The sequence below is a fragment of the Passer domesticus genome, chromosome 5 (assembly GCF_036417665.1).
Source record: "Passer domesticus isolate bPasDom1 chromosome 5, bPasDom1.hap1, whole genome shotgun sequence".
In the NCBI taxonomy this organism is placed as follows: domain Eukaryota; kingdom Metazoa; phylum Chordata; class Aves; order Passeriformes; family Passeridae; genus Passer; species Passer domesticus.
Genome location: NC_087478.1, coordinates 41,444,039 through 41,460,656, shown reverse-complemented (window position 1 = coordinate 41,460,656; position 16,618 = coordinate 41,444,039). Strand labels below are relative to the sequence as shown.

The 16,618-nt window shown below is 38.0% G+C and overlaps 1 protein-coding gene across 17 annotated transcripts in view; it reads right to left on the bottom strand.

Moving 5' to 3' along the window:
* The window catches only part of LOC135300335 (uncharacterized), a 230,901-nt gene that overhangs the window by 73,554 nt on the left and 140,729 nt on the right, over positions 1 to 16,618 (bottom strand). Inside the window, exons 5-6 of one of the 17 annotated variants that reach the window (XR_010362207.1) lie at positions 15,413 to 15,470; positions 3 to 237 (exon numbers count right to left, since the gene is read on the bottom strand). The exons of 15 other annotated variants lie outside the window; for them this stretch is intronic. The gene's annotated coding sequence lies outside the window, so the exon portion shown is untranslated. Of the gene's footprint in view, positions 1 to 2; positions 238 to 15,412; positions 15,471 to 16,618 lie in introns of those variants that run through there. One more of the 17 variants, XR_010362202.1, reaches the window with a different exon arrangement.

Sequence of the window (16,618 nt, the reverse complement as noted above, 5' to 3'; positions counted from 1 at the left end):
TTTCAAGCACAAATATCAGGATTAAACCGGAATGGATTTAAGAGGGCCTGCTGTATAGCTCAAGTTGCTACAGATGGATATTTCTGTCCCTGCTTTGTGCTGTCACATGATTGCCTATGATTACATACAACAGTATATTGATAACACAGTCTTCTGATTAGGAATCTGTCAACAGGTGCACACTTTCCACAGATCAGCCATAAGGGAGACCTTCAGTCTACCACCTTTATATGAGAACTGAAAAAGAAAAAAAGGTATGAACTTTATCAAAGGTTTTAAAGGCAATATACTGAATACTTTTGATGGTTACATGGTATTTTTATGCTGAACCACTTTACAAAGAAATATAAGGATTTATCTTATAAAAGCACTTAAAGACCTGACTTCAGTTCTAGGGAGAGTAGTTACCCCACAGCTACATCACCAAAAAGGTTACACTATCTACTTCTTTTTTTTTTACTGCTGACATTCACAATTTTAATTTTCAAAGACTCCACAAACTGTAATCAAACACAATAGATGTCTGAATTTTGTAAATGTATCCTCTTCTACAAGTTATACGTCCAATTTTTTATAGCAGTTGCCCTTAAAAAGTTAATATAAGCAAAGCTGTATATCCAGGTTCCTACTCTGAAGAGAAATAGAAGCCTTCAAGAACCACTCAGCCTATCATAAGATGTGAGCCTAATGTATGTAGGATGAATGACCCTCTGACAGTGCCTTCATTGACTAAAGAGGGGAATTCATCAAGATCAGTCCCATTTTCACTCAAATATCTACTTATGTGCATGTGAAAGACAACTCAAACCATACCTGTGTGAACTAAATGTCCACTGAACTAAAAGTCCAACTGAATGTTCCCTCAAGGTCTGAGGGTTCTCATGACACTTCTACTGGATCTGTCATCATACACAAAGAAAAATTGCTGGAAGAGGTGCTTATGCCATTTTCACTATGCCATTAGAGCACTCAGAAAGGTTTTGAAAGTCTTCAGCTCACATTCTTTATCTCCCTCAGGGGTCTTGAACTCACTTTCTGCAAGCATGGCCTTGGTTTTAACACATTTTGGAACAGATCTCTTCTACCTCTCTAGCAGAAACAGATCTATTCATATGCAGTCATTTAAATGTTGGGGGTAAACATAGAGAATAAAACCATCTTTTACCTTAAATGCTTGTCAGAATATTAGGAGATGTGTATTAAACACCTTCATCTAAGTTGTATTTTTTTATTAAAAGGTGAATAGCTTCAGCTGAAGTGGCCAAGAAGACTCTCCTTCTTCCACTCCCAGACTACACTGAAGTGCAGTGATTAGGGTAGTCTTAAGGAATCTAAAGGATTGCTGCTCAAGTCTCCTTGGGCAGGAGAAAAATACTCTGTGGAAAAGGGCTAGACTTAATAATCAACCTAAGGAAAGTTTCCTCCAATTCCTTAACTATTTCCCTTCTCTTTTACAGAAAAACAGACAATTAAAGTACGTGAAAACAGTGGTCCTCTTTAGAACTATTGGCTGGAGTCACATGCTGTGACAGCAATTAGAACTGAAGGCACTCCTGGTTTACAATTAGTGATTTAAAAAAAAAAAACCCAAACAACAGAATTAAACCGAAATCAAACATAAGCCAAATAAAAACGAAACAAAACAAAACAAAAACAAAACAAAACAAAACAACCAAAAAACAAAGAACCAACAACAAACAAAACCCAAACAAGCAAACACAACCACAAAACCTCCTGGCATTTACAAAACAAGCTTCCACACAAGCTATAAAGAAGGAATACAAAAGAAACCTTAATGCGTGTTTGGAAATGAACTTACATTGAACCCTTCATGAGCAAAATTAATTTGGCACCTCTGATTTCCACCAGGGACTAGAGCTGGAAATGACCATGGCCTAACAGAAAGGCTTTTCTTCTGGTATTTCCAGCTGAGATGCCAAGTGGAAGTGCTGGAGTCTGATAAGAAATCTTACTTTCATAGATGTTTGTCCAAACATGACCCAAACGTTAAAATTTTGGTTATCTGGCTGTCTTTGCAGACTGACACTCAAGTGAGTTAGCAGAACAGTTTTAATTATTTATAATGAAGTTCACATTTGTTGTTTTAATAGAAAACTTCTCTCTTTCCAAAGAAACCAAAGCAATGAAAGTATAATGAAAATCCTACAGGTTAATACAATAGTGAAAGGCAATAACTAACAAACAGATGCTTAAAATACAGATACTAGATACAAGGCTTTCCAAACAAAATAAATGCATTTTAAAAATCTGTCTTCCTTCCTTACCCTTTTAAATTACAGTGAGAAAAAATTTTACTCTGAAGATCTCTTGTAAAATCACAGAAAACACTGTGAAAGTACACAGAAGTCCACTATTAAACTGGCTTATCTTTAGAACAGACTTCTTCTGTAAAACCTGTCTTCATTCATACCGCCATGCACTCTGCTCATCTCTTAAGATGAACTTTAAGTGAATTTTTACAAGAAATGAGATCTTAGATGGTTGCTCAGTGGAAGTTTCAGTCCTCATCCTGATCTAGCAGCACCAAGATGTAAAAACAGACAAGATGTGCTACCTATTTTCTGAATGCATTACTAATGCATTTTTGATGGTGCTATGTTCAGAAAAACTAATAAAGAGATTATAATGCACTCTCAACGATGAACTAAAAATAAAAACACTCTCTGACCTGGGAAACAACTGTGTACAATGCAGTGATAGTGAGGGACTGAACCAAATAAACCATTACAGCTAACTGCTTCTATTTGCATCAGCCTGTGAAATAGCTTCAGTCCTCAGTGCTGGGGAATGAAGTCATCTTGTCTTCTCTAATAGCACAAATTATTAAAGAGAAACCTTCAGATAAGTTGTCTGATAAACCACAATCATGCATCAGTTTCTGTACTAGCAATTATATGGCATTTTCTAGCAAATTCATGCTTTTAATATCTACAGCTGTGTAATTAATGTAATCATCTGATCAATTTATATGATGCATCTGTCCCAAATATTCTGGATGAACATATATATTCATGTACATATACAAAACCTCACTTTATTGATTAAATCAGGATGACACAATTTAAAATAAATACCTTCTAACCTTCAAAACCTAGACAAGTTTCCTCTTAATAAAATCTCAAGTTATTATAACTTAGTTATAATAGTTATATTATTTTATTTTATTTTATATTATATGATGTTGCAATATAACATATAGTTATTATATTAAATTATTATATCAGTATATTCAATGAAAATCAGCACACCAGACCAAAAAATAAAGAGTACACTGGGGTAGAAGTTCATCCATCCAGAACTCCAGATGTGAGGACCATGAGCACATATTCCACTTGTGATCTTATCTGTTGCCTTGTAAGTGACCGTGTCCTTCAGATACAATTAACTAAAAAAACAATAATTAGTGCATGTCCAGAATGGAAATGATAGTGGAAGTGAGGATAGCTATTAAGCAGCAATGCACAAAAGACCTGGAGTAGAAAACAAAATTTATTTTGCTCCTGATGAGGTTTGCAATGCTTTTAAAACTTAGAGTATAATTGCTTACCCTGGATAGACAAAATATTTGAAAAACTTCATTTGAACATGTACTTGTAAACAAGAAAATAAAACAGAACAATTCCCTTGCTACTGTTGTTGCCAATGCATCAAGATGCACCTAAAGATCCTAAAAGGCTTTCTCAGTCCACAAGCTTGGCTAAAAGGAAGGAAATTGCTCCTTCAGACTCAGACAGTACCTCTCTCAGACAGTCTGCCAGCATCTCTCAGATGTTCTTCAGGTAATTGCCTCTCACCCAAGCAATGATCTCAACCCAGCATGAAGAAAAATGAGGAACTGTGTCATCTGGACAGTATGAAACACAGTGCAGCTATGTGACATCACCAATTGCACTCAAAGGGGTCACAGTGTTCCCTTTAATGACTACCTATTACCTATATAATTTTAAATAAGATGTATCAAGTCTGTAAGTAACATCTTTTACATCTTATTTACATCTATGTAAATAAGATGTAAAAGTCTGCCATCCAACAAACTGCCTGTCTTCTTTGGTAGAAGAATCATTCTAAAGTTCCCCTTTCTCAGAGGAAAATAATGGCTCTTTGGGTGTGTCTGTACTGGCTTTTGCCAGGAACTGTAAATGTCACATAAGTGATGATCCATGTAAAAAGTCACTTGTGACAGTTTTGAAATAATTTGTTTGGAGTCAAAATGTATTTGCTAGTGTCTTATGTAGCCAGAAGGTATTGATTCAAAGATCAAGAAAGGCAAATACACTGTTGCTGACATTTTTGAAAGGGTCATATGCAAAACACATCTCTCTCAGAGTTTCTAAAACCATTTTCTGATTTTCATCTCTCTTTGTGTTTAAGACTAGGGATCTATCAGAAGACTAGGGATGACTCAGCAGAAGCTTTCATCACCTCACATATGCTAACTGAATTCTCAAAATATCTGCTTTAATTCAGATCTAGTTTGGTCATTTCTGCAGAGCTCATGGGTTTTCCATAAGTGCCATTCCAAAGACAGAGAGGCAGCCGCTTCTGCCGGCTCCCAGCATTCTCATTTCCTGCGAATGAGAGGAAATGCAATGCCTGTTTTATTTTTGCTTTTGCAATAGTATAAACTCACAGCAGCTTTGATGGATTTACAGCAGATATAACCCATGTATGAAAAAAATTCTAGATATAAATAGGTTTAGAGGTAACTGGAAATAATTAAGTTTGAAGTAGGAACACCTATTGAGTTGTTCCAGAGGGGAACTACTTTTGAACCAGAGAATGCATTTGGATCATCTCCACTATGAAGTGATAAGCTGTGTAAGTTCAAAGTACAATGGAAAGCCCTGACATTATCCATGCCTGTTAGTAAACAGTGCTGGTCTAAGTGCTATGGGAAATACCTTTGTGATTGTGGACACAGACCTATTGTGACTGTAAGGCTCTGTATGTCTGTTGTTATTCTGTTAGAGGTTATTACTGTACCTCTATGTGTCACAGTCTTTCAAAATATTCTGAAGTCCAGTATGTCTTACTATTCAGTGAAGAAACACCTAGCAGATTTTTCTAAAAAGTCACTATAATGATAAAAATCTATAACCATGACTTAAACTCTAGTCCACATAAGCCTGGACATTTTCTACAATTATCTACCACATTCCTTTTAGACAGCAAGCCAAGAGTACCAAAACTGAGATAGATAATGTTCCTGTCTTCTCTGGAAAAAATGTAAAGTGACAGAGTGATCCTCTCTGCACTTCTTTTGTTCCTTCAAAAGAAGAGCCAAGTCTTAGGATTACTGGGACATGCTATACACTGCCTGTCTTCAATTTTATGCTGTGAATGTTAGGAAGAACTGCAACAGACCAGACAGAGCCCAGAAACAATAACTGCTTGTTGTCTCCTCAAAGATAATTTCATTCCTAAAAGAAGGAAGTGGGTTGCAGTCCATAACTCTATATTCATGTAGTAAATATGAATATGGTCAGTGCTTAACATCAGTGTAACTCTAGTTTATACACACACAGAGACAAAAAAACCCACCAAAAACAAAGAAAAAACAAACAAAAAAAAAAAAAACCAAAAAAAAAAAAAAAAAAAAAACCACAAAAAAACCCCAACCAAGCCCCAAAACTACAGCAGTAATATATACCAGTGCTTACTTCGGAAAAATACTAGATTCTTGACTGGGCCAGTTTAAGGGTAACTCCAGTCACATTCAGAGAATTATACTGTTTTATGCTTGCTCAGAGTTTGGACATAGATGTAACAACTAATAGTCTGAGGACTAAGGAAAATGGTAAAACAGTGAACCAATAGGAATGTGGACTTACCATGCACTTACTGTGTGTTTCACTGGAAAATGAAATTCATCTATACAGAAGGATATTCTTAAAAGTGTACCCTGTCTGAATTTAATAAGAGGTGGAGGAAAAAAAGAAACTGCAAGGGCTGTTCTAATTCCCTGTTTACTGAAATAAAACATTGTAATATATCACTGTTGGCATATCCATGCTCGTGAGTATTCTCTAGCTAACCAGGTTAAATATTTAACTTTGCACTAACAACCACCTTCATGAGTTTTCCAGTTCTGGACAATGAGTTTGCATTGAACACCTTGCACAGACTATTTTCTGTATTTGCCTGATTGCAATGATTCTTATTCATGATTCTTGCATGCAAACAGGCTTTTTGAGAGTTCTTCAGTTCCAGAGGGCTATTTTCCACTTGATGTCAATAATTCTTTATTCAGCTATTTATCAGAATTCTTTTCACTGCATCTAATGGGTGATGTCACCAAGAAAGAGTTATAATTGCAGGTGGGAAATGAAAAGGAGATCAAAAGGCTTTCAAGAAACAAAAGTTCTCTATTTATACAAGTTCTAAGAAACAAAGAATGCAATAAGAAACAAGCTGACAACAAAATAAAATTCAAATGGGAGCAAAATTATGGCTAAACACACTAATCTTCAAAGTTTAACATGGATTGTCAGCAGTTCTTTGAAGAAATCATGTTTCTGAAATTGCAAATGTAGAGCCATTAGTCAGCTATATATGAATGAATATTTCCTTTTTCCAAATCAGATTTATGGAATATTTTGCCTTCTGTCAGACTACAATATATTTGCATCTAATAGTCTAATTTAGAATGCTTGAGTTATAAATAGATGGGAAATGTGGCATAAATTAACATTGATACCAAAGACTAATGTGTTTTCCTTATGAACTGTAAACTGCTCCCATGTCAAGGGAAAGCAAAACTGCTCTGCACTTGAGGTTTTCTGAGGTAAGAATGCATTGGTATGTTTGAGCAGGCACAGCACTCTTGGGTTGTGAGATGTGCTATCCAAATTCCTTTCCATGTTAACTATTACTGACCTTCAGCCATGGAAAGCAGCTAGTAGGGTGACTTAATTTGGCACCTGTTCTGGGGATTTCTGGATAGCTGAAGCCAAAAGCAATCCATATTTAGGTGCACCAGCCTGTTCTCAGCACATACTGTATTTTATGGTGGATTTCCTCAGGAGATTGTAAGGGCAATGCCATGTGGGAATTCCTAAGTGTTGCCTTTCACTCCCTCAAATACAAATGTGAGGCTGTTTTTTACTGAGATCTTTTTTTTTTTTCTGGTAAGAGTGGCATCCATAGCAGAGATTCCTCCAGTAGAATAACACATTTTCCAGAAACACCTCATGGGAACACACATTTCTTGTGAATGAGAAAGGAAAGCAAACTATTAATCAAGTGAAACGAGGCTTGCAATCCTATTGGGTATGGACACTGTGTGGAATTTTCTTCTTATTTCTTGAGAATAATCACAGGAAGAGTGTGGGTGGATTGGCTCACATATGAAAAGTCACCTCTCAGATAAAGGAAAAACAACATTTGGAAACACAGGGTCCTAGACAGAGGACAAAAACACAGAAATAAACTGGAGTCGAGTCTTGTCTGTCACTCTATGCTGAAACAATCATTCCACTTCCAGTAACACAAGTACAGCACCTTTTCAGTTTCTGATACTGGAACTACACTATCCTCTATGTATAAATTTATTACTTTACATTTTTTAGAAATAATGCTTATAAATAGTTACAAAACTTTTAGTTTTCCAGAATTAAAAAATAACTACAAAGACCTGAATGATGTAGTTAGATTCCAACACTCATTATGAAAGAAAATAAAAAAATTACAGAGCTTCAGGTAAACTTCCGCCACGAACAATTTTTCATCAAGGTGCATTACATTCTTATATGAGTTTACTGTTTTCAATGACTGATGAAAATACCTTTATTTCTTTTCACTTTCACAGATATATGGAGGCTATAAGAATTTGCATTAGAGAAAAGATGGGCATGATTTTCAGAGGAATGAAAGGGGACGGTTCTGAAACTTGTTTCCTCCCCTACCATAGCATTTTTATGCTAGTGCGAAATATTCTTGAGCCAGCTGGTTGTTTTGTTCACACTGGCTTTCATTGCCTAATCTAGTGAATTCATTATAGCTCCCTGCCTGAGGGCTCAATTTTCAGCTGCGCTGAGCATGACCCATATCAGCTGTGGGAAAAGGAAGGCAAAGGCTCTGCGGGCCCCTCACACCTCCCTGCACTCTCAGGAAGCTGTGGGGTGACCCTGCTGCTGCACCAGCCCAGACAACCATGACTAGGTGACATTGCCTTGCATGGGTCTTGGAAACTACTCTCCTAGCAGGAGTTCGCTTGCCAAAATGTGAATTTGGTGTCAGGGACTTGCAGAGTAGGAGAAGCTGCCATGAAATAATGATAGTTCTGTGTCAGAAGGGGACTTTCCCATACCAGGCATTACTTGATTAATTCACCCTGGGAAGTGCTTCAGGCCTGATTTTGCAATGTAAAGAGAATTTTCTGGAGTCAGAATCTAGAAGAGAGTGTGTTGTTTCTGAGGTAACCAGACTCTAATATCATCGCAATAAGTAGTATCATTTTGTTTCTTGGTTACATGCTAGAGATGTGACATTACAGAGAAGGTCTGTGTCAAATGCATTCTATCTGCTCATGTGCTACCAAAGGACAAACAGTACTCTGTTTTTAAAGCATTTTGGCTTAGATTAGTGGTTGTGGAAAGGGAGCTATGTCCATTTTGTCCTCGCTAGCAAGTGGGCGTTTGCCTCCCACACTCACGTCACTGCCACATTTGGCAGCGGTGACACTTTGGCAGCAATAATTTATCTAAGCAGTCCCAGCACTGTGAAGTAGTCCCACTACTCCCTAAAAATTTTCTTGAGTTGAGTAGTTTGGCTCTTTACTTCCAGTTCACTGACCTATGGTCACTCCTTATGTGCACACACAAACACATGTGAATGCCCATGCCCAAAGTACTGCAAGGAACTTAAAACTTACAAATCGACAGGACAAAATGGTCCTAGTCAAGTAGGAAGAACAAGCAAGATGAAAACATCATAAAGACCCCATGCTGGCACAGCATACTGACTCATACTTTCCAGTTATAAATGTCATCCATTAGGTTAAAAAAAATGATAATAAAAATCAGTCTGCATTCTGGGTTGTGGTTATTTTATTGCTTGCTTTAATAGCTCTGCTCTTCATCAGCTCCAGTATTCGGCAGCTGATCCCTCTTTCCTTCGGTAAGGACATGTGATAGTTTTGCTGAATAGCTGCAAACATGCTCTCTGCTGGGTACTAATAGCTGGCACATTAGGCTGCTTGGTGAGCTGTGGCAGCCAAACAGAAATGCTTTCAACAGAATGATTTCAGTAAAGAAGTAGAGAGTTGGGATTTTTTTTTTCCTTTCTCCACTCTGCTTGGTGCCAGAGTTCTTAAAATAGTACTCTCAGAGTTTTCTTGTTACCCATTTTGGAACCCAGATGTAGGAAGCCAGCCAGCACAGCTGGTGGAGCCTAAGTGTCTCACAGATAGGGAAAGATTATGTGGCCTTCATTTTTCTCTTAACTGTTAGCTTACACTTTATTCCTAGCTGTTATTGATGTTATTGCTATTGGAGTGTCAGGAATAAAATGCCCAGGCTTGCTGAGTTGGAAGTCCTAGGAGCTGAAGACCATCCTCTCCTCCTGTTGTCATTGTCTTGCCACTGTACTTTCTTAGCTTCCCTGATTCCCTCATCAGGAATGTGGATTTAATTAGTTGTTCCATTCTGAACCCACATTGATACCTGTGCTGAGCTATTAGAACTGATGTGCAATGATGCTGTGAACTCATTCTCACAGCAGGCTCTGTATAAAATCAGCTTTCTTCTTATACTCGGGAGTATATGCTAGATTTCTAGCACATTTCTGAGGAGAAGAGAGTATATGAAGTACCAGTACCAAGCTTCCTGACAGCAAGCTAAAATATACACAACAAATTGAAAAGAAGTGATGTGACAACCAGTCGAGCTTCCTTATAGTCATCTAGTAGGTACTGGGCTGGCTCTCTTAGAGACATGGGAATTATCTTCTCCTAAGGATGCAAATCAGATTGCTGGAAACCTTCAGTGAAATTCTGCTTCTGTGAATTTTTTTTCCTATTAAAGCTTTGCTATCACCTGAGCAGCCTCATGGGATCTTTCCTCATGTAAGGTGTGGTAACTCCTACCAGCCTTGAGTTACTTATAATCATATGGTTTCTGAAGGGTGGTTTTTGAGAGCAGCCCAGTCTGGGGTATTACAGTTACAGACCACAGAACTCCATGTTCCTAGTACATCTGTGAAAGCATTTGGGGGAATGGCAGTACGGATGGAAGCAACACTGATTCATTCTATCTTCATATGGAAACAGAGGGAACAGTTGGCCTCTCCAAACTGGAATGATACAGAGATCTGAATATGCAAAAATAGCACAGCAATTTCTAGGCAAAAACTAAATGCTTCTCAGAAATGCATTGAAAAACAGTGCATTGAGGATCACTGTGAAACACTTGAAAGGTACAGAGTGCAACACTTTGTTACACTAAGCCTCTTGACTTATAGTTCATATGCTGAAAATCAAGAGGAGTCAGGTATTGAATCCTTGCTTATACTTTTAGACTTTTTCTAGCACTAAGCATATTTTCTACCATAAACAAAATTCTGATTGCAGCACACACGAAGGAATTATAGAGGTTTTTGGAGGTAGTGGAAAATAAACTTCTTCACCAATTTAGGTTTCTGAGAAACAATTTCTGGTGGATGTCTGGCTTTTAATTTACAGTTTTCCCTTGCTCACCATTTTCTTCTCCCTCCTCATCGCAGAATCAGAATAATTTGGTTTGTGCCTGTATCTCCCTGATGGGACCCTCAGGTCCAGTGTCTTAGCTAACGCTGGTAATAAAAATGGTCTTGCATGAAGATGTGGGTCTGTGAGTGGGAGCCTCTGATTCATACATATTCCTTTCTACCAGCAGAGTTGCAGGAACAGTAGCCTCCAGTAAGCAAACAGCTGAGAAGGTATTTCTTTAAACAGCTTCTGCTGTTTGCACAGAGAATATGAATACAAGTCGCTACAGTCTCCACTGACTCATGCATGTGACCGTGTTCGAGCTTATGCCTACCTCCATTTCCTTCCCTTGTGTCAGCAACTCACAGCTTCTGTTGCTTCTGAAGTTCACTGTAATTATATATACAAGCAACACATGACTAGAGAGCTTTAAATGAGATCAGGAGTTTTGCATGTAGGCTTTTGTTGCCACATGCCTCCTTTTTTAGGGAAGAGGGGCAGCCTAATGCCCAAGACTGGAGTTTTACCTGTACCTGCTAAAGTCTGTACCCAGCTTTCACTAGGATTTTGCAAGTTTCTCTCTCCTTGGAGGGCTTCTCAGAGGATTTAACCTGAGCAGAGAGGTGTTTGTTGTGTTCCAAAAGCCAGTTTCATGTTATCAGCCACTGGAAGTGTCTCACCTAAGCTACTATTTAGGATTTGTATATTAATTGCTGAGGAATAAGCAGTTTCACAAGTGAGTTCTCCACATTACAGGACAGATGTCTAAGACAACAGATGAATTTGCATGCGACATTGATAGAGAGGGTACTCCCAACTGTATTAAATGCTAAGTTAAAGTTTATGTGACTAAATCTGTATAAAGTAAACTTTTTTTGTAATTCTTCTCTCATGACTGAGTCTACAACAGAGAAACCACATTGAAATCTCTATGTACCTCCTTTCCAGATGATTTTCTACAACGATCCTCACTAACTCAATTATCTATAAAACTACCCCAAAGAAATAAGATCTTGAAATAGATAACAGATGCACTTAGGAGTTACATCTTGTGATGAATGAATACAAAATCCCAGCTTCATTATAGCCAGCCCACACAGTCACATTTTTTATTGCTCATATATAATGATCAGAAATCATTTGGGACCAAAAAAAGATAAACTGCAGTCAAAATTCTACCACTATCTCTAAAATAAAATAAAATAAAATAAACTTTAAAATAAAATAAAATAAAATAATTTAAATTATTTACAATGTTTAAAGCACCTGGGAAAAGCACCCTAACTGCTTGCTAATTTCCATCCTTAGGATGCTCTCAGTAAGAGCTCTGGTATCTTCCACTCTTTATTACCCTCTGCTATACCTGCCCTGATTGCAACACATCATTGACAACAATCTGTTCGTTCTATTTACAATATCTTTAACTGGAATTTCACCCATGAAATTTAGCTTCCTGTTTATTCCTAATCCTGAATACAAACTCTATGACAGTTAATATTACTTCTGTTCTGTTTAAATATGCTCATGATTTATAGCAAGTAACTCTTGGCAAGTTGCCTTTAAATATTTGTCATTGTTCTATAAATTCTTGTGTCAAGAGACACGTTCAGAGCAGGTAGCTCAGTGTGCAGGTTCAGTGTGAGTAGCAGGTTGGACTCTGGGTGGCTGGAGCACGAAGCAAGGGGCTGTGAACTGTTGACCCTTTGCATAGGAAAGGGCCTGGGGACCTGTGAGCCAGGGGAGCAGACACTCAAGGGCACTCAGGAGCTGGGGACTGAAGAAGAGGAAGGGAGAGACTTTTGTGCTCTTGGACTGGGTGCAAAAGTCCAAGGGCGCAAAAGTCCTTGGAAAGCCCCCAGGGTTTCCTTTGTTGGGGATCCCTCCTTAGAGGCAGCAGCTCGAGTTCTTTCTGTTTCACTGCACTGTGAGTAAATGGCTTCAAGGAACCAGAACTCTGACCCTTCTATGGGAAACCAGGAGGCAAACTGGTCAGGAAACCTGGTCTGACTGTGGAACGGGGTGTGGGGGAGCCAAGCAGGACAACTGTGGCTTCACTGGAGCTGCCCCCTGTGAAGAGACTTTGGTCCCAGCAGTGAAAGTCTCTGGCACTGGGAGTATGAATGGTCAGACAGGGGAGTTTGCTTAATAGTTGTGTCCTTTGCATCTGATTCTTCTTTCTCTCAAAATGGCACTTCCTGTACCTTCCTAATCTATGAAATGCATGCTATGTGGATTTCACTTGCCTCAGAGTTTGCAAGTAAACAAATGTAGGAGAGATAGTTTCAGACAGTTACATACCCATTCTGCCTGAACTCCAATCTGGCTGAATACTGTGCAGTGCATACCATTTTGTCCTCCTAAGATTAAAGTGTCCACTGCATTCTAGGCTCTGGGAATGGAGTGAACACATTCACATGATCACATTATTTACATGACCAAAATCAGAATTGAACTGCAGTTTATGCAGAAGGTATATGATATTTGCCTACCCAGAGTACTTCTCATGATTTACAGGAATGTTTTTTCTGTCCTCTGACTCATTATACCAGTGCTGAAATCATCTGAAGTGAAAGCTTCTTTTGTGAAGAAGTTCAAGGCTTTTAAGGCTTGAGCTGAGCAATCTCCTAGTCTAATTGCAGCATTTCATTTTTTTGCAGAAGTAACATACTACCAATGCAAGTGATTCCCACCCAGGTGATGGGAAAGAAAATTCTATGCAGTTTTGCTCAGTCTTGCAAGGAACAGTAGTAGAAGACTGATAAGTATCTCTTAGTACTTTTTGGTGAGATAAACTGGCAAATTTCTATGCTGGACTACCATAGTGTTAAAAATTTTATCTGTGTAAAACTAATGTACTATCATAAAGATATTCTCTTCCTTTTCTTCTCTTTTTCCAGTTTACTATTTCTTGCAAATATCTCCTATATCTTGACATTAAAATTTTCTAAGATTGATCAAGTCAAAATGTGACCAGATATCACATTTTGATGGTATTTATAAAAGAATAAGGCATTTTAGCTTCTATCTTTTCTAGAGATAACATTGCACAACAAAGATTATGAAGTCAGCAAGGTAAAAGGGGCCTATCTCCCTTTTAATAGATAAAAGCAACACTTTAAACATGGCATGGAAATGAAGAAGTGATGGTGTCGATCTCTGAGCACTGAGGTAAAGCTATCTGCTGCTCTTTAAGAGGCCAGCTATATGCTGCACTAGAACATTTACCAGAACATCTTGGCAGAAGGTTTCCATGCAACATTATGCTAGATTAATTTAAGGCATAAAAGGCATGGAAAATTATTACAAGTTCTGCGTACAGCAATATAATAAGACACACAGGATTCCAGAGAACAGCAAAGAGAAAAATGGTTAGCAGATGAAGCACTTGGCTGCAACAGCTGCTTACTTAATTAGAAATATCCCTAATCTAATAAAATCATCACACTATGAATCATTTTGTCCAAGTTCATTCACCAGAGGTGTCAAGTATTCAATCAAAGTATTAAATCAGTGGATATTTGTTCATTTTTAACTCCTAACTTTGGGAGTTTTTAATTTTTTTTTTTTATTTTTGACCTGGTCAATCATGCTTAGGATAAAAAGCTCTTAGTCAAATCCTTGTCTTGCATGGGTTAGAATACAGGATCTACTTGGCTTCCAGTCAGTTGCATTGTTTTCATCAAATAAAAAACATCAGTGGAAAAAAATCATCATTACAAAAAAAGCAAATAACTTGAAGCATTTTAACAATTGTGTATTAGTGGTGGCATGCTTCAAAAATAAGTGCTGAACATTGCTGAGAGAAATGCAGGACTATATAATTATTTATGACAGGCTTTCATCATATCTTTCTTCTCCTAAATGATTAGTGTTAGTTGAAGGCCAAAGGAATACTAGGAAAATAAAGGAAGGAAAGTGTGGGATGTTTTTATATGACCACTGCCCTCCATCTTCACTCACACATGAGCAAACATTCTAAGCATCTCCTGCAAGGACCAGTATTCAAAGGTGTTTGGACTTCATAATCTGAAATCCATGGAAAGAATGAAGAACCATGAATAGAAATGAGCAGGAAACTGTTTATTCCCATTCCAGGAATATGTTCAATTTGAGAAACAGTTTTCCATTCCATATTGGGATGAAATGGAGACCTTTCAGACCTTTCTACTTTTTCTTGGAAAAAAATAAAGAGCAAGGGAAAGCTTTTTCCTGCTGCTCACCATCACGTCCTCTAAAAGAGCCAGGCAAATTGATTGCCAGTGTACAAGAAAAAGAAAGTGGATCTGAAGCCCAGCTTTGCTGAACTGATGCATTCACATGCCTGTTCTGAGTACTTGACAAGCCTGTCACACATTATAAAAGAGTGTCCAACCTGCAGACTAATTCTGAGGTCAGCTACAATTAATTCTTCATACTTAAAATAGCCCACCCTAGAGCTCAGATGCATTTCCAGCCATCACTTTTCTGATGTTGATGTATTCCCACTAAATCTCTCAGTCTGAGCACACTGACTCAGCTTCTGGGCTCGCCCCCAGCCTCCCTCTGCCACGGGGTTTAGCAGAGCTTGTTTGTTTGAGCACTCACTGCCACTAGCAGGACCCCAGCTCACTCCCAACACACACACGACACACAAATAAAAATTGAAAGGAAAATGTAGAGAAAAGGGAGATATACATCCCATACATCCCACAGAAACATAAATTTTACCTCTGTTCTTTGATTTTTTTTCCAGATAACTGAAAGACAGCTAGCTTCTGACGTATGCCTAGGATATACAACAACAATGTCATTACTTGCCCACATCCCTGGGTAGTAACTCGGAGAGTTGTGTTTATTTGCCTTTTTTGTCTCTAAATACTGGCATTGCTTTTTGCTTGTGTGTTACCATGCTTGTTGAATTTCACCAGACTTGCATCCCCATAAGTATTTGCAACATTCTGGCCATGATTTTTCATGTCTTTTTAAAGCTGGAATACCAGAAAATACATAGAAATTAGAGTTTGCAATGGTGTGCTACTCCTTGTATTCCACAATTGAAAGAAAATCTCCATATCTCTAACATGAATAGCAGAATCAATTCTTTTCCCCCAGTGAGGAATTTGCTGCTCCACCTAAACTAAGCAGTCTGATTTCTTCTGAGATGAAGGGCTGTTTGTGAATGATGGTGTTGAAATCTGGTCAGTAACAATTAATGATATCAACAATAATAAAAAGATACTTTAGAAGTATTTGAAATATGATCACCCCATATAATCATTAACAATCTGTCACTCGTTGTGTCTTTTTGGGCACAAAGTCATTAACATCAGCACTAGCAGCTGCTGCCACCCTGAATGTCAGGGAAAAAAAAGGTTAGAATAAAATTCCATTCGAAGTTTTTAGTTTCTCAGACTGAACCCAGGGATGTAAACACCACTGATCTCAGTATGAAGGATTTCCTGGATCTTCAATTCACATCTGGACACCACCCCCAGTCCCGTAAGAATTTGAACACAATAACAAAAGCTTACAATGACACAGCAGCAGCTGCATTTGAACATACCTGGGTGTTGCTGGGAGAAATTAAACCATTGCAATGTCATGAACATTATAAATCATCACTTTATCCCTATTGCTCTTCAAATCAACTTTCTGGAACATTTTAACTCAGACAGTAGAGACAACTGCATGAATCTGTATTCATAAACTATTTTGGTCTGATGGGATAAGCAGGTATGTAACTGAAGTAAAATGGAGTCTGTGAAATGGGACAAAAGAAAGCTGTTGCCTTTCTTCCACACCCTGCAGATGGAAAAGAAACAAAAAAAAAAAAAAGAAAGAATAGAAAGAAAAGAATAGATCCACTGAATGAAGTTCTGGACCTTAAAATATTTCAGGTGCCCAGTGCCAAATTCTCACCAAATGGGATTTGTA